The 24,201-nt window shown below is 44.9% G+C and overlaps 1 protein-coding gene across 4 annotated transcripts in view; it reads left to right on the top strand.

Annotated features, from left to right (window-relative positions):
* Window positions 1-1,267: 1,267 nt before the first annotated feature.
* Hs3st1 (heparan sulfate-glucosamine 3-sulfotransferase 1) overlaps window positions 1,268-24,201 on the top strand; it is a 39,263-nt gene continuing 16,329 nt past the window's right edge. Inside the window, exons 1-2 of one of the 4 annotated variants that reach the window (XM_041636354.1) lie at window positions 1,268-1,500; window positions 13,105-13,410. The gene's annotated coding sequence lies outside the window, so the exon portion shown is untranslated. Of the gene's footprint in view, window positions 1,501-1,745; window positions 2,045-8,437; window positions 8,663-13,104; window positions 13,411-24,201 lie in introns of those variants that run through there. The other 3 variants (XM_041636355.1, XM_041636353.1, XM_041636356.1) reach the window with 3 other exon arrangements.

Raw genomic sequence — 24,201 nt, 5'->3', positions numbered from 1 at the left:
TACAGATTTAAAGTGACTTTTGTAAATGCATTTTTTTTCTACCTGAAATGGGCATGCCAACTTTACATTTACTCAAAGATTAAGCGGTCTAGGTCTCCAAGATGCTTCTGGCTTTATCCTACACAATATGCTGTACTGGGCATTCATTTGCCTTCTAAAAGGGCCTTTGCACAAGTTAAGTGGTCAATTCCCCAAAGGAATTTTCCCCCTTGGATGAGAGAATATTGATTCTAGAAATGCAAATGATAAATATTTATATTCTAATTTTTAAGATATGGAAGATATTAAAAGCTAAAGGAAGTTGTTTTGATTGTATTTGGCTCCGTCTTTCTCCTTCCTTTCATCCCCACTCTCCCCCGCCCCTCTTTTCTTTTGGTAACTTGCTTTGTAAGGTGCCTTGCTTATGCTGAAGCAGCTCCATGTCTCCAAGGAGATTCCAGCTCCCCTGCCCTCCAGTTCTTAAGTTGAGTCACAATATGCAGGTTGGCTTTCACACAAAAACCTCGCAGCTTCGGAACGCAGGAAGTCCTTGATTAGTTTCAGAGGTGAAATTTGCTAACCTAGTTACTTTTGCTAAAGGAGAGCTGAATCCTCCGCGCTAGCCTAGTTAAGTTCCAATTCTCTTTGTGGAGAAACCGAAGGAGAGAGAGGGTATTTGATGGCGACACTGTACCCTCTGAAGCTAGATCTTCAAGTGGACCTTGTCCCCACTGCAGCGCAAGATGGGGCAAAGGGCTCCGGAGGCCTCCGGGACTGCGTACCGAGCACAGGAGCCTAAGGCGGGTCACCTGCCGGTAGGAAACGCTCATGCAAACACACGTAGGTACTGCAAGAGTCTTGGGGACCACGCGCAGTTTGCGAAAGGTTAACACGAACGTATAGCCCCCGTTGAGACCTAGCGGGGGACAGAGAGCGCACTGGGAGTCCAGGGATTGTAAGGTTGATGAAGTCACCCAAGCCACACGCCCCACCCACTAGGTTGTGCTGGTCTCTCCCTTTAGACTGAAATTAGGAGGTGTCTCCTAACTGGGTGAGCAGCGGAGACTACTCCTTCGGGACCCAGAAGGTCAGAAACCGGGTGTTAAGCTAGGTCGCTGGAAGTTGGCTCTCAGGGACGCACTGGGAGGCGATACTCGGGGCAGCACCGGAGCCGGCGCGGCAGCAGTGGGCGCTCGCGATCCTCTTCTGCCCTCTGCCTTCTCCCGGAGAGTCGGCCTCCACTGTCCCCTCCTCCGGTTTCTGCTCCTCCTCCTGCTCCTCCCATTCTCGGATCCGGCACCAAAACGCCGGTCTGCAAGGTCCTCTGCGCGCTGCAGCCACGAGCTGCCGCCACCGCCGGGTCTCGCTCGGTGAGTGACTGTGTCCCTTCCCCGCTCGCCTGCCCCGAGGTGACTGGGGATTTGCTCCGAGGAGCTCAGGTGTTCGGAGGCGGTGCTGCTCATGGCCCGACCGGAGAGACGATTGAGGGCGCCTGACCGGCTGGACGGGTACCCGACTCAGGTGAGCGCTGCGCTCCAGGGGTAAAGGTGTCAGACTGGGGAGTGGCTGGTGAGGGTTGCCTAGGCACCTTCTTCTGGTGTCCCGACTTAGGGCAAGTCCAAAGCCTAAGGTGAGCGAGCAGAGGCTCAAACAGAGTGGAGAGTACACGGAAGGAAGACTCGGGGTTTTCCAATCCTCCTGACTCCTGTCCTAGAACCTCATCTCTAGAATTCACGAGATGGATTATAAGGGACCGGAGTTTCTGACTCTTAAAAGACTTCACTGTGTCCCTACCTGACACAGGAGGGTCGTCGCTGCGCGCTGCTTGGCGCCGTGGATTCTCTCTAGGACCCTGTGCAAGTGCAGCTGGAGTGCTGCGCTTGGCGAGCCAGGGTACCACTTGGGGCGGAGAACTGGGCAGTGGGGACAGCTGACTCCAGTCACTCCGGGATGGGGCATCTGGGATGCGAAAGCCTTGGTCTGCTGTGCCTTTGCGTTCGTTAGCTGTAATGGGGAGACAGAGCACCTTCCAGGGTACTCCAAGAGGCAGGCGGCAGGCAGGACCGTAAGTATTAAGAAAGCCAGTTAAACGGCTCTTGAATTTTCATATTACTTTTTACTCTTTTCCCACCTGGTTTCTATTCCGGGTACCTCCGATAGAAGAGGTGGATTGGGGCATGCATGTTAACGGATGTCGGGACACAAACCAGGGGAGCTTGTATTTAGAATTAGCAGGGCTTACTCATAACCCGACCTCTTCAGGTGCGCCCCCCCCCCCCAACACCCTGCATTTGCAGCAGTGGACTTCGCTGCTTCCGCTTCTGGAACCTGCCTTTCCTGGAACTGGACGACCAGCTCTCAGAACCACCGCCGAAGCCAGATGCAGGCCAGGGATTGGTGGGTTGTGCCAGACTCAGCAATTATTTGTGGGTGCTTCAAATCAAGTATGGCACAACCTAAGCTAAGGGGCCACCCGATCTTGTTTGCACACGCAGGGCTCTCCTCCGGAAAAGGAGTAGCACCCTTTCTCTCTAACCCCCACTATGCAGAAGCCCTGGTATCCTCGCCTTGCCTTGCCTTGCGCGAGACTTACTCCTCCTCTTCCCTCCGCGTTATGTTATCCTGGGCTATTTTTATCCATAACTATGCTAAGATGCTCTGAGGGGGATCCCAAGGAGACAACTCTGGATCCACCTTCTGGAAGCTGCTCTCCCAGAAGCAGTCTCTTGCTAGCCAGGAACTGGGGTGAGGAGAGGAGAGAGTTGACCAGGGAGAAGGAGAGTGTGTGGCTGCTTCAGTCTGAGCTCACCTTTCTCAGGAAAGCTCCACGGACACCCGAGGCTGACCCAGCCCCTAGAACCCCACTCCCACCCCTGGGGAGCAGGTCTCCACCCCGGTCCCCATGTGCCCCAGCTTTGGCTATTTGATCAGGGGCTGTAGTGAGAACAAAATCCTGTGGTCTCAGTTTTGCTCTCAAATCTCATTGTATTTGTTGAAATTCAATTACTGGCTTCCACCCAGGAGTTAATTGCAGGTATTCTATATTTAACTTTACTTTTTAATAAAAGAAGATAGAGATAGCTCAACTTCCACACCACCAAGCCCTGCATTTTTAAAGCATGAATTCCTTTTGACGCTGGGAATTAGTCTTGCCTTCTACTTCCCCAGCCAAAGTGAGTACAGGTCGAATTAGCCGGGCCTTCCAAAATTCCAGATGAGTGCTTAAGCTCCAAATCGCTGTGCTGTTCTTTATTTCCAGCGTGCTTAGATTTTTCCACTCACAGAACTGGAAAAATAACGTTGAAATGGACCACTGTGTTATGTAAGGTAACCCTCCGCCCAGCACCACCCTCCTCCACAGCCAGGTATGAGGGGAACTTTTCAAAGAGCTTCCTTGGTGTCAGTTACCCATCTAACTCTTGTTCGACAGGGATAGACAGCTTCCTGACTAAGCACTCTTAAGTCTCTGCAGTTAATTAGCCAGCAGCCAGAGATGTCTTAGTGAGCAGGGCTGGGCTCTGCTTCTGGGCTTCACATCCTATGCCAAGCTGCTGCGCATTGCAATGCAGCACATCTTTAAGATGAGAAGTTTTGAGCAGGGAAGCTGGTGAGAAAGTGATGCCTTGGTCTTGCAAAGGGGATTTTGAACCCATTGAAGGCCCTTGCTGCTGGCGTGGGAGCAGAGGCTTTATCCCTGCAGCAGATTATCGTCTTCCTACACCTTGTTAAACACAATGAGCTTTGCCTTTCTCAAACTCCTTTATATAGCTGAGACTTGTGTTTTCATCCTTATAAGAAATTCTCTGCCTTGAAAAATCCCAGGGACTCTCTGAAGGAAAAAGCGTCCTGGGAACTTTTCCTGTCTTAAGTTAAAATTCAGGAGCGATTGGAAAGCACCCGAGAATGGGTCGGTGCTGCTTAACTTCGCGCTAGGCCTTTCTGAGACTAAGCACACGGCCTTGGTGGCACACAGCAATCAGCAGGACTGAGACAGGTTCTCCCCCAAGTCATTAGATTTAGAGGCAGGGACAGTCAAACATGTGGCTACTTGGATGGGTTTTAACCTGTGTGTGTCACAAGAACCTAGACAGCAGCTCCAGGGTCCCAGCTGGCGAGTGTGGCACTGTCCCAGCTGCTCTGGGACAAGTGTTCTGTCTCCCTAGGTATGGCAGAGGGTGGGGACTTGGCAGCTGTGGCTAGAAAAGAGCAACACTGTGTGCTGTAGTCCCTAACCTGGGCATAAGGCCTTCTGCTTTCTGTCTAGACTGCCTTTCTGGAAAGAGAAAGCAGGCTGGGGTAAGGCCCACTTCTGGCCCCATGACCTTAGGCCTACTGTGTTCTCTCTCTAAGCCTCAAAGCCCTTCCTGCAGATTAGTGACTGGAAAATGATGAAGAGGAAGTAATAAAATACACATAAAAGACACTTCACCGACTATAACACTTGTGAAATTTTGTTTATCTAATTTACAATGCTGGCATTTTTATTTCGTGTCTAGTTAATGTTCATGTTAATTGTGATTGGGGTATACCTGAGCTCATCACACTCACAAATCATTAAACGAGGGCAGATTTAAATAAGTGTTGGCTTATGTGTGCTCTACACGAATTACATCAGCACTGAGTGCCACTGTTACTAAGAATTATAATTTTAATTTTCAGGATCAATGTTCAGTTTTAGAGATATTTTTTTCCTTTTTTTCGTGAAAGTCATATCCTAGGCTGACCTCAAATTTGCTGTGTAGCTAAAGATGACCTTGGACATCATCTGGTCCTCCAGTACCCAACTCCAAGTACGGGGGTTATTGATATGAATGAAGTATAGCACCCAATTATGGTGGTGTTGTAATTCAAACCAGTGTGCTGTGCAAGTACTGTACTAACTGACCTGCATCCCTTGCCCTTTTACTGAAGTGTTGCTTTTAAGTTCAGTATGTATATGAATCCTTAGGAGATATATTTAGAGGGAGTAACTTAAAATCATTTAATCCAAACCAGAAAAGTTAAAGAGCAACGACTCAGTTCGGGTAGAGCAAAGCCCGACCAATTTTGTGGGGCTCCCTTGTCTAACTTGGTCATCTGCACAGAGTGCTTGCTTTTCTTTTTTCTTCTCTTTTCTTTCTTCCCAAAATATGTCCCCAGAGCCTAGTTCCATATCAAGCACTTAATAGGCAGTCCCTAAATGTGTTTGTGAAAGTGAATGAATGATTGAGCGGAATCTGCGCAGCTATTTGGGAGAGCAGATGGCATCACTTCTATTTTAACAATTGAGAATCTGCAGATTAGGAAATGTTGTCAGTTCTCTAAAGGTACAGAGGATTCCAGATTGGAGTGCAGATCTATGTGTTCTCATTACAATCTTGAGTACTGCTTTGGGGGCCTCTCCCTCTATCACCACTCCAAGTCCTGCTACATGACTGGAAGGTACCCAGCAACCAGATATCATATTCTCTAAACACGTCTTGCTTCAAAGAGATGCTCCTAGTGGAAGGTGGGGTTTCTTTCCCTAGTTTGCACCTTGCAACCCTGAATGCACGTTCAGTTAAATGATCCCACCAGGGGATTGGAGTCTGGAGGGAGCAGTTTAAGGACACAGGAACTGCTGAGTGTTTATCACCCACTTGGGTCATGGATCGAGTGGCTGGCGTCAGCAGCAGCAACATCCACATCTCAAGATGTGCTCCCAACGGAACCATTCCTGGGGCACCATCTTGACATGATCCCTGGAGTCTGGTTCCCTTCATTCCTTCTCATTTTCCAATCCCGGAATTTTCAGCATCTCATTAGTTCCTAGAGGCAACACATAGTCTTCAAGCAAATTCCTTTTTGTGTCTGAGTCAAGCCGCATTGTAAGCGGCTGATGCACGCAGCCTCCACGATCCATCTTCAGGACTGCCTCTGGCTTGAAGCCTTCTCAGCTCCCTCCACCCACGGGGAATTAAGTCCTTAGCTTTCGCAGGCCGTTAGAATAATATTTACTGGGCCATAGTTTGTCAATAGTTATGTGCTACCAGGAGAGGACTAGGAAAAATGAATACATTATTCTTCCAAGGAATGCCTTAAACATAACAGAAATAGATCCCAAAGGACGTTTTGGGGTTTTTTTTTTTTTTTCTAATTTTTTTCTCCAGCATGCTACCTGCTTTTTGGTAACTTTCCAGCAGGGGTCGCAAATGGCAGTGCCTTCAGCTGCTAGATAAGGAGCGGCCTGGGTAGAAGGAAGCATAGGCCTGGAGCTCAAATCCAACTTCGTGGCCAGTGAAACCTGTGGCCTAACTTTGCCAGGTACCAACTATTTTTTTTTTTTTTTTACTGTTTAAGATAAATTGCAGGTTCGTAGTTTTACGGAAAATTTACTGACATTAAGTTCTAGTACCTGTAGGCCCAACAGAGCTTTTTTTTTTTTTTTTTTTTTTTTTGCTTCTCGGAGCTCTCCCACCAGCCTGCAGTATATGGCTTCCGGTGCCTGGGATAGACTGGAATTTGGGTTGGAATGTGACACTGAAGATCTTACCTGTACAATAAAAACAGGAGTGTGGGGGAAGGGAGATAGATGCCTGTAATCACTTCCTTCCACGTGGAGCATCTGCTTCAGTCCTTTGGGGATGCCTGTGGTCCTTGTCTCAGTAAGCAGTTTCAAAATCCCATTTACACCTTCAAGTCATTTGCTGAATTCCAGCCAGGCAACACTCACTGTTCTTCCTACCAGTAACACAGCAGGGAATAAAACAGATGGAAACCTTCACCCCTGCGCACATCTCCTAGTGGAGGAGGTGAAGGGAGAGAATTAATGAAACTCTCTCCTACTTACATTGGGACACACTAAGGGAAGCGAGATGCAAAATGCCAGGTACCTGTTAAATTGGGAGGCCTTCCGTAGGTTCTAGTTCACTATAGTCACTAGCAAGTCTCACTATCTGACACAAAACAGTTTTCAGTATGGGAATATGGAGACTTGATTGCATTTTGCAATTTTTCAAATTCATCTCTGGTATTCCTCTAATATCTAGTGTTTTTAAAGCGATGAGTGGTCATGTTCTTTGAGCATCTTTCTGGTACCACGGTGTTAAATGTGATGCTGAATCACCAAATCAAGCAACAGACTAACAGGGAAGACATCAGTACAGAATCACTGGGGTTAGGTCACCGGAGCTATGGAGGGGAGTGGAGAAAATGAGCTTGTGGACAGTCCGTGCTGGGGTCACTGGTGCTCAGCGCCTTTTGAGTCGAACAGTGAATTTGCATATGTGGCAGAAATAGGTTACATGTGTGCTTTCCATGCCTGGATTCCATCATTAGTGAAGATTTCTTTGGAGCATTGATTTCCTTGTCTGGTACTGACTTTATAAAAACAATATTACTAGAGAAATTCACTTTGTCTTTCAGGAACCAAGTCTTCACTTTTTTTTTTTTTTAATCTGAGTATGAAGTGTGATTGCGCCCTCGGAGACTCTGACGTTCCACCTTCCAAATCTGCCTGACCTGTGCTGATAGGCAGTTGTCCAGGAGATGAAGGAATACTTTAGGTTCCTGATGAACTTAGAGCTTAATGAAAAGTCACATGACTTAGCAAGGTTGTGCATAAAAGGTGCGGAATGTGAGCCATCTTCAGTGGCCTCATCTCAGATAAGCCTCTATCGTCACCGCCCCCTTTGTTCACACCAGTTCTGTCTTAAGACCATTGTGTAGCTCTTGAACGTGCTTAGCTATAGCTATCCTGCTACTTGACTGACTCACTTGCTTACTATGTCGCACTCCCCCACAAGGAGATATGCTCCATGAGAGCAGAGACCTGGAGGTGTATGTTTGCTTCAGTTTCTAGAATGCCACCGCATCTGCTCTCAAGTACTGGCTCAAAAGAGAACCCCAAGAGTCTTCATTTGGGGAAATGACAGAGGGTTTTATGGGGAAGGAATATTTAAGAAAAAAAAAGTACAGTATTAGAGAGAAAAGAAAGAAAGAAGCTGGGCAGTGGTGGCTGGCGCACTTCTTTAATCCCAGAACTCGTGAGGCAAACACAGTCAGTGTGAGTTTGAGGCCAGCCTGGTATACAAGAGCTAGTTCCAGGACAGGCACCAAAGCTGCAGAGAAACCCTGTCTTGAAAAACCAAAAAAAGAAGGAAAGAAAAAAATAATCAAACATGTCAAAATTGGTACAGATCTAATTATTGAGAACCCAACAAATTGTTTTAAGGTCTCCAGTGTAGAAATTCAGCTGAGTAACTGACCCTTCAGCAGGAGCCCATTGCTGAGAACACCATAGTCATGCAAACCCCCTGACTCCTAAAGAATGTAGTGATGATAAGCCCTTGCTTCGGCAGCTGGTGATAATACCAGCTGTCTCCTTTCTCTCCCCTCTGGGCCCTGCAAAAGTGGAGGGAAGAGCTCAGCTTCCTTGATTTACATTTAAGGAAATTGAGGCCTTGAAATGAGTCACTTTTCCCCCATTCCCTGCATGAAGCTGACCGGGTGCCGGACCCGCCTCCAGAATCCTCTACCTGTGCAGAGCAGATAGCTGGAGAGTATTCATCCCCCGGACGACCGAATGAGTAACCCGCACGCTGTAAAAGAAGGAAGGCGCTTAGCCTGAAAACTGTTCACGTCCCCTTTCATCCGTCGAGAAGTTCCTCTTCAGCACTTTGCGTCCTGTCGCCTTTCCCCTGGAATTCCTGCAGATTCAGTGCATGTAAGCCCTGCAGTAGGTTGTTTTATGTAAATGTCTTCATTCTTTCATTTAGGAGAGTCAATCAAACTCCTATATCAGCACTTAGAATACAGTGAGAGAAAGGTGATTGCAGATGAAGCTGAAATGAAAAGGCATGCTCGCCTTGCTGTGCTCAGAAAAAATAACGACTTCAGAGGCAAGAAGCAGAATAAGCTGGGAGTCTCCTATAGAAAACGGGTTTGCCCTTGACTCCCACTGCTTCTCAACAGACCCTCTCCAGACTGGGGAAGAGGGGGGGACTGGCTGTCAGGGAAGATTGGGACTGAGGCTTTATTTTGGAACTACTTTGGTTTTGCTGGCAATATGCTCTTGTGTTGGCTTTCGGTAATGGGCGACTTTTCAGGACCTTAGTTTTCTCAACATTATCCCGAAGACATAAGGACATCAAAGTGCCTGGTGCCATGCTTAGAAAGTCGCCTTGTATAAAGCTGGTAGACTTTGCAGATGGAAATGTAAGACTGCCAAATAAATTTGAATTTTAGATAAATAATAAAGAACAGTTGAGATATAGCCCAGACACTTAAGGATTCATTTACCATGGTCTGAGAGTATATGTCAGCAGTAGGGTGTGTGCTTAGTATCCCTGAGTCCTGGGGTCTAACTGTGGTCAAGTGTGTCTTCGATCCTATATCTTACAAAGTCTTACTAGGTTCCTGAGTCTTATAAAAAATTATGTTTTGAAAACTCTGCATCATATGAAGCTAAGGAAAGGGTTACACTGCAATCTCAAAGGTGAAATGGTTTAGCCTAGGGGAACAGTCCAAGATGAAAGAGAAATGTTTTCCCTGGTGAGCTAAGCAAGGAACAACCTAGCCTAGGTGACCTTATTTACCTTCTAAAAAGAGGGAACCAGAACTTGGTATGTATTTAGTAACTCAGACACACATTCTCTCTTTCTGGCCATGGTATCATGAGCATATCTTTCTCAGCAGTCTCTGTAGAGAAGGAACGTCAACCAGAGGAGTACTGGTCCACTACGTCGGGCTCATATTGAATGTAAACATGGCTGCAAGGCCATCTCTATAGACCTAATATTAGAATCCCTAATTTATGTGTTTTGCTTGCAGACCCTGTAGAAGCCAGGAAACTAGAAAGAGTCCATGGGGAGGGTTATGGTACAAGGAGGGGAGAATAGTAGAACACAAATACCGTGAAGATAGAGCGGGGGTGAGGGGATATAGGGAAGATTTAAACACAAATGGGTGGGAGGATAGGAGAGACAAGGCAGGAGGGAAGAGGGTTAAGCAAATGAAAGGATATTAAAAAAAAAACTGTATGGAAACCTACTATCTTGTAACCAAATTAAAATATATAATTTATTTTTTAATAAGCTATTTGAAGGGAAATGCCCAGACTGACTGGGAAACGTTGCCCCTAGAAGCCATGGGTTATTAAAATAAAAACTCATGCCAGAGATGAGATACTTCCTTATGAGTTGTTGGTCAGGGATTTCCCAAAAAGTACAAGCTCTTATCATTTTCTTGGTTGTCGGCCAGAACTAGATGGTAAGACAGTGTCGCTAAAGATACCACATTGCCTTGGATGCATAACACAGAAGAAGCAAACTGGAATGGAAGGGGAAACACCCCATCTGCTGGCTAGTGTTCCTAGTCCCAGAAGGTGCCTTACAGACTGCTGGGGACTTGGGAGGAGATGTCAATCAATGGTCCTACACAGTTGTGAGTCTGTGAAACCAGCTGCCAGGCAAGGTGGAGCTACTTGTGTGACAGTGGTGCTCCTGTAGTGAGTGGGATCGTGTGTTCTCTGGTTGGATTTGAGACCTGTCCCACCAGAGAGAACCCATGCCTGATACTGTAAACCTGATTTTAAAAATCAAAGAGAACAAAACCAAAGAACATGGCAGGAGTGATAATGGGTCCTAGTGGGAACTGAATACCATTGCTTAAATTGACAGTGCCAAGATTCCTTCTAAATAGTCGTGTTTATACACATAAATGTATCCCCTCTTTGGGGTGAACAGCCCTGAATGCGAGGGGCTCATATCTGCACCGGGTACTAAGAAAAAAAATGGAGAGAGAAAGAAGCAGAGGATAGAGGGAGAAGGGAGAAGGCGAGACAACAGAAAGCCCATGAGCAGCAAACAACCTGAATTTAGGGACAGGGAATCCAGTAATATGTGACCAGACTGTCCTCAGCAGGCTCTGCTTGCATCTTCGTTCAGGCACTTAGGTTAATGACACCTGCGTTCAGTGTCCCACAGCACAGGTTCCCAAGGTAATGCTGTTGACATGGAGGAAAGGAATAGAAAGCTTTAACTGTCAAGCTGGGGCGAAGCCTGGATCCTTGTGCAGTGTGAAATTGCAGATGAAAAGACAAGAGTGCCTAGTGCCACCTTGTGGAGGGACTGGCCACTGTGCCCCCATGGACCTCTGGGGAGGTGAGGCTCCTCTTTGCCTGGGCTTTACATTTGCATTGTTTAAATTAACTCTTGGAGAGCATTTCAGAGTGGCATTCTGTCTGCTCTGTGCTCTGTGGGAATGGGTCTTCAGGGAGAATTCTTCCTCCCCGTGCTACTCTCAGCTCCTGCACACCCTGTGTGAATGATCGCTTCATGGGCCAATAGAGCCATCCTTTATCAACTCACTGAAGAGTAAGACCACACAGAGCTAGCTAGAGCTCTGTCCCCAGAGTGGTTTGACCTTCATAGTGACTCTGGGCACAAGAGAATATCCCTGAGGATATTTCCTAAGAAGTGTTTTCCATTGTATTTCACATTTGGGAAGTGACTTTGCATTTAAAAACCTTCGTTGTCTTATCTGTAAAATGTCTTTCTATTTGACGAGGAATCTTATTTGTAATGTATGTAGAGCATCCATTAGGAAGCCTGGCACATAGCCGGTATCAACATGGTGGCATCTAATGCTTATTATTAGTTTCTCTTGCCCGAGAGACAGATTTTGCTGAAAATCAGAAGAAGAGTGCCATCTTGAGAATAGATGATTGCCCTTTTCTGTGTACTGGTGCCCCACGCCACGGCGGTGAAAGGGAATAGTTTCCCTCACACAGGTGATCTCATCACTTGGCTCTAAAACAAGAAGAGATTAAGTTGGGGGAACCACCCTTTTCCTTTAAACAGAAAGAGAAACCTTAAAAAAAACTCTAGATTTTCCCAATAGTTCCTAACAGCCAGAAATTAGCCCAAAGGTAAATATGTGTGTGTGTGTGTGTGTGTGTGTGTGTAAATATAATAGGAAACTGAGGCACAGAGGCATTTGCAACGATGAAAGCAGAAAATTAATTGACTATGACAACCCTGAATCGATCCCACTTACTTTGAGCAACTATTACAGCTGTGTTTGTACACGGCAGTCAGTGATTGATCAGGCTGAGGCTCATAACTTCTTTTTTATTGCTATGTTCAGCTGAAATACAGATCTTTTATTCTTCTGCTTTCCTCTCTTTTTCTCCTCTGGCTCTATAACATCTGCAATCGTTTGCAGTCTGCAACATTTCTCCCTGTTAGTCTCTCCTGACGTCCTGAGTCATATTCGCAAAACTCAGAGATGAGCAGAAACCTCCCTGTCCCCACGTGCAAAGGGGAATCGCAGGAGCTGTTGAGTTGGACTCTTGAACGTAGATGCGATCTCATCCCACAACATAAGGTTTCAGTGCAGAGGCCACCTTGAAAAAGTAAATTATCTCTCTCTTCCTTAGGTATTCACTCATAATTTCAATTGCACAGTTCTCTTTGCCCATTTATTTAATACTAAGTCTATTTCAAGAGATGAAGTTATAGAATTTGGGGCATTTGTCTACAGCTCCCAAAGCCCAGCAGATTGTTGTTGACACATAATAACTGTTGAATGAAAACACAAGGGACCCTGACACCCTCTTTTTAAGTCCTCAAGATTAAGTGCAATGATGCATTTAATGGTGATTTTAATGACAGTCCATTTAATTAGTCGGAACATTTAATGCATACAGTAGGTGTGTAAAAGCTCTCTCTTCTCAATCTGTTTTGCTTTGAAAAAGTTAAAGTATTAATGAGCTTCCAAGTTGGGCACTGTAAAATCCTTCACCACTTTCCTGTCTGGAATGTGATGGCGGGGGCTCTGGGATTTCAGTGATATGAGTATCCCCACATTTGGTGCACACTGCTTCCTGTCTGGAGACTGCGTCTTCTTCTTTTTATCGAGTTCACACCGGGTCCTTCTTTATGGTCTCTCTGGGTGATCTTCTGATGCATGGCAAATTACTTCCTATGTGGAGAAAAGCACAGATCTCTTTTCTAGGTATATGGTGGTTCTATACTTAACTTCTCGGGTGACAGAACACCAATGGATATGTCACCTGGCCTGCAAATTTAGGAGCCATTTTGTGTTTGCTGCGTTGGGGTGTGTTCACTTTCCCTTTAAGCTGATGATGGGCTTTGCTTGAAACAGTGGCTGCTCTCTTCAGGATCCCTGAAAGATTTGAGTGCGCAGAGGCCTGTCGCCAGCCTGCACAAGACAAGCAATTCATGGAGGAAATGCTGAGAAGTAGGCACTCATCTCAAGCTTAAGCACCTTGAATAAGTATGGATACCTCTCCTGTGCTGAGAGAGCACTACTTTTTTAGGTGACATGGTTATGACCACTGTTGACTTGGCGATATCCCTGAGGACCTAGGTCCCAGACAACAGGACAAACAACTCCGCATGCTTCTTGATGCCTTGCACTCAGTCCAGGTGCAACAATGCCCTCGAGAAGGTAATGTATATAGACGGATTTGTTGAGCAAGGTTCAACAGAGGGATGTGGTCCCTGAAGTTGGGAAGTGAAAGTACTGCTATTACAAATTTAAAGCTCATTTATTATAAATAGAAACACCAGCATTGAGGGCAATCACATGTGCTAGTTTAGACTTCCTGAGTTCAGATGCACAGCTGCCCTTTGTCTCCTAACCACCTTAACACAGCCTGTGCAGATGTCCACTGTGTGCTCAAGGCCATTGCTCCCAGTGCTCTGTCTTTGGCTGGGCTCACTTCCCAGTGCCTGCCTGTGAAGCAGCTCTCCCAGGACTCAGAGGCTTCTGCTCCCAGGACACCATTACTTTTTTAGTCTTGCAGGTTGAGCCTGCTTGTACTGATCCCAGTTCTCAATCTCAACTTCATCACACGTATTCCAAAGGAATCTGCGGAAGGGTCCTTAGGTTGACATCAGGCCACATGTGGGAACCTGGTTGCATGCCCACTAGGGCTGGGCTTGGTTGACTCAAGCAGATCTGTGTGTGGATTATCATCACTTACTTTCTTTCCTTACCTGGGTAGTTTTTATAAAGGTCTCCAGTAATGACTAATTGTCTCCTAATAGGTGTCCTTCATGAACACTAGGCTAGGAACAGTTGTGTTCTAAAGTCTGCCTTTTTTTTTCTGTTATTGTTTCTTTTGTAGCTAACAGTATGCAACATTTTTGTATTTTGAGAAAAAAAAACTCTCTTTTTTTTTCAAAAGTGTGTTTGAAATGTTTCAATTCCCTCCTATACGTAGGAAAATTATTTAAGGAGATAAAAAACTAGCTCTTTAAAAACCCAAATTCTTTTTTTTAATTAATTAATTTATTTATTAAAGATTTCTGCCTCCTCCCCGCCACTGCCTCCCATTTCCCTTCCCCTTCCCAAACCAAGTCCCCCCCCCCAGCCCAAAGAGCAATCAGGGTTCCCTGCCCTGTGGGAAGTCCAAGGAACCCCCACCTCCATCCAGGTCTAGTAAGTTGAGCATCCAAACTGCCTAGGCTCCCACAAAGCCAGTGCGTGCAGTAGGATCAGAAACCCATTGCCATTGTTCTTGAGTTCTCAGTAGTCCTCATTGTCCGCTATATTCAGCTAGTCCAGTTTTATCCCAGGCTTTTTCAGACCCAGGCCAGCTGGCCTTGGTGAGTTCCTGATAGAACATCCCCATTGTCTCAGTGTGTGGGTGCATCCCTCGCGGTCCTGAGTTCCTTGCTCGTACTCTCTCTCCTTCTGCTCCTGATTTGGACCTTGAGATTTCTGTCCGGTGTTCCAATGTGGGTCTCTGTCTCTGTCTTCTTTCATCGCCTGATGAAGGTTAATATTCATGAGGATGCCTATATGTTTTTCTTTGGGTTCACCTTCTTATTTAGCTTCTCTAGGATCACGAATTATAGGCTCAATGTCCTATGTCCTTTATTTATGGCTAGAAACCAAATATGAGTAAATACATCCCATGTTCCTCTTTTTGGGTCTGGCTTACCTCACTCAGGATTGTGTTTTCTATTTCCATTCATTTGCATGTAAAATTCAAGAAGTCCTTGTTTTTTACTGCTGAGTAGTACTCTAATATGTATATATTCCATACTTTCTTCATACATTCTTCCATTGAAGGGCATTTAGGTTGTTTCCAGGTTCTGGCTATTACAAACAATGCTGCTATGAACATAGTTGAGCATATACTTTTGTTGTATGATAGGGCATCTCTTGGGTATATTCCCAAGAGTGGTATTGCTAGGTCAAGGGGTAGGTTGATCTCGAATTTCCTGAGAAACAGCCACACTGCTTTCCAAAGTGGTTGCACAAGTTTGCATTCCCACCAGCAATGGATGAGTGTACCCCTTTCTCCACAACCTCTCCAGCAAAGGCTATCATTGGTGTTTTTTACTTTAGCCATTCTGACAGGTTTAAGATGGTATCTTAAAGTTGTCTTGATTTGCATTTCCCTGATCACTAAGGAAGTTGAGCATGACCTTAAGTGTCTTTTGGCCATTTGAACTTCTTCTGTTGAGAATTCTCTGTTCAGCTCTGTGCCCCATTTTATAATTGGGTTGATTAGCCTTTTGCGGTCCAGTTTCTTGAGTTCTTTATATATTTTGGAGATCAGACCTTTGTCCCCAAATTCTTGTCATTATTATCTTTTAATTTTTTTCTCTCTTCAAGTATCACCAGCTTATAAAAGGTCACATATCACAGAGTTCCTGTTTACTGAAAATATACCTTGTTTCAAGAAAGTTTGCATAATTTTTATAATAGTTCATTTAATTCTTATATCCACCCAAGTAGGACAGCAGGGTGCCCTTTCTCACTTTTTGGACAGAAAACTGAGGCTCTGAAGAAAAAGTGGAGCCCTCAGGGAGACAGACCTTAGCCAGGACTTAAATTTGATGTCACTCAAGCACATCACTATATGTTTACATTTCCCTCTCCCTGTGCTGGAGCCTGGATATCACTCAAATGCATTGACCTCTGTTCTTATTCTCATTAGACCCCCTAAGTGGTCTTCAGTGTCATCTCCAAAAAGTATACTGCAAACTTCTTTCAGTTGCTGAATTTGCATCAACTCCATTCTTTTACCCCTCGCTGTGAAAGTGATTGTTTCTCTGTTCATAGTTTCCTGATACAATGGGCTCTTAGGGAGGGACAGTCAAACCTCAACATATCCATGAAAGTATCAATCTACTGCCATCATGTCTTACTTTGTTCTTGTAATAATTAGGCATCTTTTATAGACTGTTGTTTAGTCTGTTTGGTCTACTCTAAACCAGATCTTTGGGTCAATTAAAATTCATTGAGTAAGTGTTAGCCAGGATCTGAAGACAATAGATTTACTTATTAAAAACGATGTTATTCCCCTACTTCTCATCAAGAACACCTTAGCAGCATGAAAATTTGGTATGTATTGCTACTTTTAACCTGTGCCTGTCAGACTGATGGTTGGGTAAGTGATAAGGCTTTATGGCTAACTGAACAGGAATCATCCTGTTTGGAATCTGGAGTAATTACTAAGGCACATAAATATGTCTTGATTTCTGAATATTTCCCTTTTAAGGTGTGTGTTAAATAGTTAGAACCTGTATCCTAATTATTTCCCTGTTCAAACGAGCTCTAGAATATCCCCAAATCTTGGACAAGGTCACAATGAAGTCAGAGCACACTGCTGGACAGTATCCTAGCTCCTGACAGTAGTATAACAGAAATCCATTCCCATGCAATGGCCCTTTCAAGCAAGGGAGCTTTTGCAGAGACCTGTTGTGTGTGGCTGAGATTATCTAGGTTAGTTACTTAGACTACCTGAATAGATAGAGCCTTTATCAACTACAGTGGAAGAAAGAAGTCAGAGAGTGACAATGGCTGACATTTCATGAGGTTTTTCTCTGTGCCAGGCCCTCTCTTTAGCCTTTTCTGTGTTAACACTTCCTTTGATTCTCATGACAATCGTACAAAGTTGGTAATGTTGCAATCTTCACATCTCAGATACGAAACGAGGCACACAGATCACAGGATTTGATCTGGGTTACTACACAGGGGAATATCTGTGCAGCTGGGATTCAGAGCCAAACTGTTAACTCCCCAAACCTTCCCATTGTGAGTGCCAGGATTCATCTAGCTGATTCTAGAAATTTTCCTGTTGATGACAACATTTTTCAAATGCTTTATCTGGGTAAAAATAAGTAATACTTTAAAGGTACAAAGTGTAAGTCAATCATTTAGTATTCATATTCTGGAAGAATGAAAAATGAGGCTCATAATGATCACTGTTGACAAATGTCATCATATTAGATTTGAAGATATTGAAGTTATAGTAAGAAATAATAAGAGAACCCCAACAGAGTTATGTCAAGGGCAACAATACATATGGATAAATGGCATGGCTTTTATATGAGCAAGATAACAAAACAGGTGTCCCTTGTTTACAGTAATTTCATTATGGATAAATTGAAGTTTGAGTTAGAAAGATTGAGGTGTAATTAATTTTGTAGCACCAAGGCTAAATGTAATAAAGGTGTGTTGCACTCAAGTAGCATTTAAATGTTGTTGCTCTCGTAAAGTAAAATTTACCATAGTGTGTGTGTGTTTATATGGGTGTGTGTGTTTGTAGCAGGGGAGGGTGAAGTTCCATTATATTCAGAAAAAGATATGGTCACTATGAAATCACTACCTACTGGGTGCCGGACTTTGATTATTTCCATTCAAACCTCCATCCTGAGTTCTTCATGGGCATAGTTTTGTCTTTAAAAATCTGTGTATGTGTGTTCTCCTATGTCTATGACATGCCTGTGTGCATCTATGACTATGATTTGTGTTTCTGTGCTGTGTGCATGCATCTATGTCTATGATAGGTTTATATCTGTGTGTGTGTGTGTGTGTGTGTGTGTGTGTGTGTGTGTGTGTGTGGTTGTACACATACCCACACATGCAGAGGACCACCTAAGGCATAGGTCCACCTTTCACCTTATTCAAGACAGGTTTTCTTTTATTTTGTTCATGCCAGATCAGCTGGCCTTTGAGCTTCTCAGGATTCTCCTATTTCCACCTCCCATCTCACTGTTGCAACACTGGTATACATGTCACCACAAGGAGCTTTACATGGGTTCCAGGGATTCAGACTCAGGTCTACTTGCATACACAGAGAATCTGGGGAGCCTGCGGTTGGGTCTGTGGCATTGTTCTCTCTCTGATGCATTCATGGGGCTAGGCAGTACAGATAAGATGTGATATTAACATAGGACTTTCCAACTTTACTCTGGTGTTAAAGTGATATACCTTCCGTAGAAATTGTATTTTTGTTTTAAGTTTGGAGTTGTGCCTGAGCCAGCAATGTTTGGTACCATCTTCTCTTTGGATGTTGGGCAGCTCTCTGCTGCACCTGCAAGTCAGGTCACCACAGAAACAACAAACACTCTGTGGCGCACCTTGCTGCCCAGGTGGGATGTCCCATAGGCTGTATTATTCAACATAAATGTTGCAGGGCTGTGTCAGGGCAGCTAGCTCCCCTGTCAGTGCAGGGGCCTGTGTACAAATTGCTAGGTTTTCATTTTACTTTGTTTTTGAGAGAGGATCTCATTGTAAGAGGAATCGTTCTGCCTTGGCTTCCTAAGCATTAGGATTCTAGGTTTATGTCACCATGACTGGCCTAAATGCTTGTTTTTCCATGTCCGTGATAATCCCAACACACAATAAAAGAAAAATCTCTGAGTGGAAATTTCCAGCAATTTCCCTCAAGATAGAATCTATCCAATGAAGTAGTCTTGCCGAAAGTCAGACTCAGAACGTTGTGTTCCATCTTCTGTTGGGCTTCTACACCATGGAGTCACCAGGCTCCTGAAATTTCATCTCTGTCAACAGTCACCAACAGCATGTGAGCCCCACAGCAAATGCTAGGTTAGAGGGTGCACACACATACCCTCGTTTCCTGCTTCCAAAAAAACCTAAAACGAATGCCCTTTTAAGGAACCCGGTCTCCTACATGATTGTGCCCAGGTATCGCCTCCCCTGTGGCCTCTTTTTCGGTACAGTCTGCTTCTCTCCAATTCTCTACCATCTAAGCCTCTTATTTACATGAGTCTCTCTTCATGTTCACTCAGAAACTTTGCAACTAGTTTCCTTTTTGTGTGTCTTCCACAAAAGAGCTCTTCAAAGACAAAGCGTAGATTGTTTATGTATCTCTAGAATTCTATGCAAGAACAGAAACCTTTCAGAAGCCACTGGGGAACAGTGAGTGCTCACCTGCAGGAGAACTGGAGATCTTAGCCAATCAGAAACCACAGGTTTGGTTTTCTCTCCATCTTTGTTTTCTTACCTTCTCCTTATTTAGCAACAATTATTCATGTATTACATTAATAAAAACCAATATTTCTCACATTACTGTCTGTAGTCGAGTCGAGAAAAACTGGACTATTAGACCATTCTAGTCCTTGGACTTGAATGGCATCTGCCAGAGTGGACAGTAGCTACTCAGCTGTCAATCATGTGCCCAGCTTGCTTGCCACAACCCCTAACAGACAACTGACTTGCTAAATGATGTCACCTGCCTAGGTCCAGCAGGCAGTCCTGTGCTTACACAGCAGAAAGGCTTCCAGAAAAAAGCTTAGTTCTGCTGTTCTGTCCCTGAGGACTTTGTGCTACTGAAGCTATTCTACGCAGATGCTAGGGATAGGTGCTCAAAAGGCAGGCATTCATTGCTCACAGTCCTAAAGAAAGAGATCTCAAGAGCAAGGTGTGGAGAAACTCATTTCTTTTTTTTCTTTTTTTTTTTTTTTTAAATTTATTTATTACGTATACAACATTCCTTCCATGTATGCTTGCAGGCCAGAAGAGGGCACCAGATCTCATTATAGATGGTTGTGAGCCACCATGTGGTTGCTGGGAATTGAACTCAGGACCTCTGGAAGAGCAGTCAGTGCTCTTAACCTCTGAGCCATCTCTCCAGTCCCCGAAACTCATTTCTTTATGTGCTTTTCTTCCTGCCCTACAGACAGCTTCCTTCTTCCTTGTTTTCACATGCATTGGACATGTAAAGAACTCATTTCATTTCCTTTTCTTAGAAGGATACCTGTCCTTTCAAATCAAGACCCCAGTTGCATGACCTCATCTAAATCACTTCTCAAAGAAGTGACTTCCAAATACAATCGTACTGGGCATCAGTGTTTCAAGTGTAAATGTCGAAAAGACACGGTTGTTGGTTTCTTTAAAGTGACCTAAGAAATGAGCAAATCCTCTCCTGAGTTTTGTATAAAAGGAAGAATTTGCTTTGCTTTGCTTTGCTTTGATTTACATACATTTGTTTACAACTGCAAATTGTTCTGGTCTCCCCTGCTCAGGTCCAAAGAGGAGTTTGTGTACATAGGTATGGAGTCAGGATTCCATGCCACCCTACTCTGTGTAGCAGCCTTGTGCATGTCTTCGTGGTTCTTGCTCTTTGCTTATGTAAGTTTATCTTTCTGTGAAATGGTCCCCAAATATGACAGCTAAAGATATTGGTACATGGCCTTTGTGCCTCTTCTATCTCTTATATCTTTGCATTTCTGCAAAAATGGAAAAAACAACTGGTGAGTGCTTGCCACTTGTGGCATGATGGATGACTCTGTCCTACCCAGGAAGGCTCCTGCAGCTAAGAGTGCACATGTCAGAGGTTGAGTCTCAGCTAGAGCAGGACTACAGCCATGCACAGAAGAGTCTACCACACCCGGCTCCAGCACACAGTCTACTGGCAGGTCTCTATCCCCACTCAGCCACAGAGTAATGCAAGAGGCCCTGTCCTCGCTCCTACACAGAGCTCCACCGTGTGCTGCCTGTGCCCCTGTGTTTCTGTGTGTAATGAAGGATTTATTTAGGTCATTGCTGCCTTCTGTGCCCAACAACGGCACACGAAGCACATTGAGAAGGAGCACTGCCTCCTTCCCTTCTCTGGGGCTGCAGTTACTTGCACCTGCTGTTCTGCTTTGTCTGGGAAGGTGGGGCTCTTACAAAGGCCCTACTCTGTGCTGTCCTCAGACAGAGAGCCTGATGCTGTCTGTGTGCCACTGTCCTTTCTCCCTTTAGCTTCTGTCTGGTTGAGTCACTGCAGCAGTTTGGCTCATGAACAAATGCATTTGACTAATTATCCTCCCTAGATCCTATTTATACCATGCAGCATTTTTAGGGATAAAATTAGCCACCATGGCTTGAAGCGTTGCCATATGAACTACGTCATAAAACAGTGTCCTAAGTGCTCCATATGTACTATTTTATTTAATCCTTACAAGAAAAATACAGGGTCAAAACTCTTAAGAGTTTCAGGGCTGTCCTGCAGGTTTTAAATTACAGAGCTGAACTAGAAACCTGGGTTTTGCCTGGAAATCCTCTGTTAATTCCAAATTCTTGTTATCGTCTTCCTTGAATAGCTCCGCCTCTGTGGCCAGACTGGTCTTTCTCTTTGTTGTCTACCAGGATTGTTCTTAATCCTGGGTTTAAAGCAAGCTATGTCCACCAGAGAAAAACAAATGGGAAACAAAGCACAGCTCTTCCCTGGGCTAAAACACTGAGAGGGGTTGTAGGCACGGAGGTTGCAGGCCCATTCCATGGGCTGGTCAGGAGGCCAGAGCCCCTGAAAACTGAGGGATGCAGAGAATCACACCTCTCCCCCAACCTTTGGAGTGCCATTTTCCTCTCTAAGTAGACCTCAAATGATAGGGGTGTAGACTCCTGCTTGGATAGCTGTAATTCTTCAGATTGTGATATAGCCTGGTCTGCTGGGTAAAGAAGCTTCCAACCCTTCCTCAGGATCATTAGGTTGAATCTTGTATTTGGAGGGGAGGACACTGTTGTGTTGTTTGACTTCCAGCTACTCTGTAGGGGAGATAGGATTCCAGGATCCTGCAAGGGTACATGCTGTCTTCCTGTCCTTGCCAAGATACAGCGCCTCTCCTCCCCCGCAACTTAATCCTGTCCGGCAGTGTTCATTATACAGGTAACCTTTTGTGGATTTAGAACCTATCAGCATTGTGGAGGACTCCAGGGAACTCGGAAAGCTTGGAGGGACAGCATCCCAAGAATATGAATCACTTTGAAGGGAACTTGGGCCCACTTTTACTTGTTTTCTTCAGATAGCAAATGTGCTCCGAGAACACTTATTAACATTACGTGAGCTGCCCTTTGGTCTTCCTACCCTGCACCCTTCCCCGTCCATCCTACCCCACGGCAATTATCATAACTCCAAACAAAGCCGAACGTCAACGTTGGCTGACGAGTGTCATGTATAGGCAATTTCAAGAAAATAAATATTTATGGAGGTCTTGAAATACCCATGTCCTTTCGCAGACTGACAGGCACAGACTGAATCTGTTTCCTATGCCTTGCCTTCCGCGATGCCCTGCCAAGGATGGAAATGCGACACCACGGCAGCAGACTCTTAAATCACTGCGCAGAGATGAAAGTGAAGACGTTTTTTGACTCTTCAGGATGAACAAATAACCTGATGCTTTCGATTGCCCAGTTTAGTTGCATAAAAAACAAAATGACAGTTCTGTTGCTCAAACTGTCCCTACTCAGGTTTCAGTACATTCCAGAAAATTAAATCGCTCATCACCATGGGAGACTGGAACGAAGCAGTTTTTGCACAGCAGTTTGTTAGAACTGGGGCCTCCTGCCATCGTCTCTCGCTTTTTTCACCTCTGCCTGGATTGCACTTGTTGCGCCCACAGAGAAGTTTCCTGTCCAGTGTGGGGGACGGCAAAGTGAGGGTCCTGGAGAAGGACCCTGGCATTGACGTTTGACGCTTCATGGTTTTGTGGCCTTGATGAGGCTGTTGAACATTAGTGTGCTTCCATAACTGCCACGGGGAGAAAAGCAAAACACTGCTGTTTGTTGAGTGTGCTAGCCCCTCACTGTGGTGCATGTTTAGTATGAGTAATGTTTTATACTGGATTGCCCACATGTGCCGTAGGCTTAGACCCATTTCGTAGATCTATTTGGGCATGGCTCCAAGTCTCAGGGTGGCTTACTGAAGCTTTCCAGGTCCTGTGTCCAAGGACAAAGAATCGGATGTGGGAGGTGAGGCTCACGACTGCTTATCAGTCTGTTCAGTAGTACCTGCCTCAGTCATGCCCATGAATCTCTGCTTATCTCAGGTATGTTCTGTTTATTTCATCTCTGCCGGGTCAGGAAGCATTCCCAGCCCTTCCCAGCAAACTGGCTTCTCTCACATGTTCATCTCGATGCTCCTGTCTCCAGGCCCACTCTCCCAACACAGCACCCCCAACAGCTGTGGTTTCATATAGTTTCCTGTAGAGCAGAGAGGGGCGGTACACTAAGTCCTTACTAGGTGATGTACTTACGTGGTATCATTTAGCTGTAGGAATTCCCATTTGGGTTCTTATAGCTAAATGTCCGATTGCCAGAGCTCCCTTGCATTTTCACCATTCTGTACTGCCTTTCCATTGCTTAAACATATGAAATAAAATGTGAATAATGTTGCTGGCGGTGTCGGAGGTCTCAGGGAAAATCTTTGCTTGGGTGCTTACTGTCTGGCACACAGTGGTGGCTCAGCAAACAACCAACCTCTTCCTTTCCATCTCTTTTGCTAAATTTCAAAGTCCCTTCCTCTAGAGAACTTCTTTTCTTGGGCCAGCTGTGCATTCTCCTGTCAGGTGGAGAGACTGCGATAGTATCTTGAAGACAGAGGTACACGGACACCACTGTTTTTCTCATGAGCTAGCCTGCTTATTTCCTCTCATAGGAATACGTTCACAATCAGACTAGGGGGACTGTGAGGGTATATTAAAGTTAATTACATTTGGAGTCTGAGTCATAATGTGAATTATGTAATAAGGAGACTTATGGAGAAAATTGAAATATTTTTGAAGGGTTATTTCATAGCTGCCCCTCCTTTTTAATTAAGATGTTTTCTAGACTCCTGGGTGATCTTGTCCAATCACCGAGCAATAGGAAGCCCCCTTTCAACATCTGGCTTCTTGATTCTCTTGGAACAGAATAGATGTTGCATTTTCGCAGTCTTTTCAGCACATAGACTGCTATGCTTCCCTGTTTGCTGAATTAAAATCTGTTCTCAGTAACATAGCCATTGGCCTTACTGGCCCCTGCATTTGACAAGTTTGGAGGAAATAGATCTCTGCCCCTACAATGTTCCAGGAATCATGACATACCCTGGAATGGGCATCTCAGGAAGATAAGACACTGCCAGGAGACTCAGTGTTCTGCATGACTGGGAGGAGAGGTGGATGCAAAGGTGATTTGGAACAATGGACGGGGACTTTAAAATGGGATGATGTG

The sequence above is a fragment of the Microtus oregoni genome, unplaced genomic scaffold (assembly GCF_018167655.1).
Source record: "Microtus oregoni isolate MIOR12 unplaced genomic scaffold, Mior012 000049F_ref0000343, whole genome shotgun sequence".
Taxonomy (NCBI): Eukaryota; Metazoa; Chordata; class Mammalia; order Rodentia; family Cricetidae; genus Microtus; species Microtus oregoni.
This window is presented reverse-complemented; position numbering and strand designations above follow the sequence as displayed.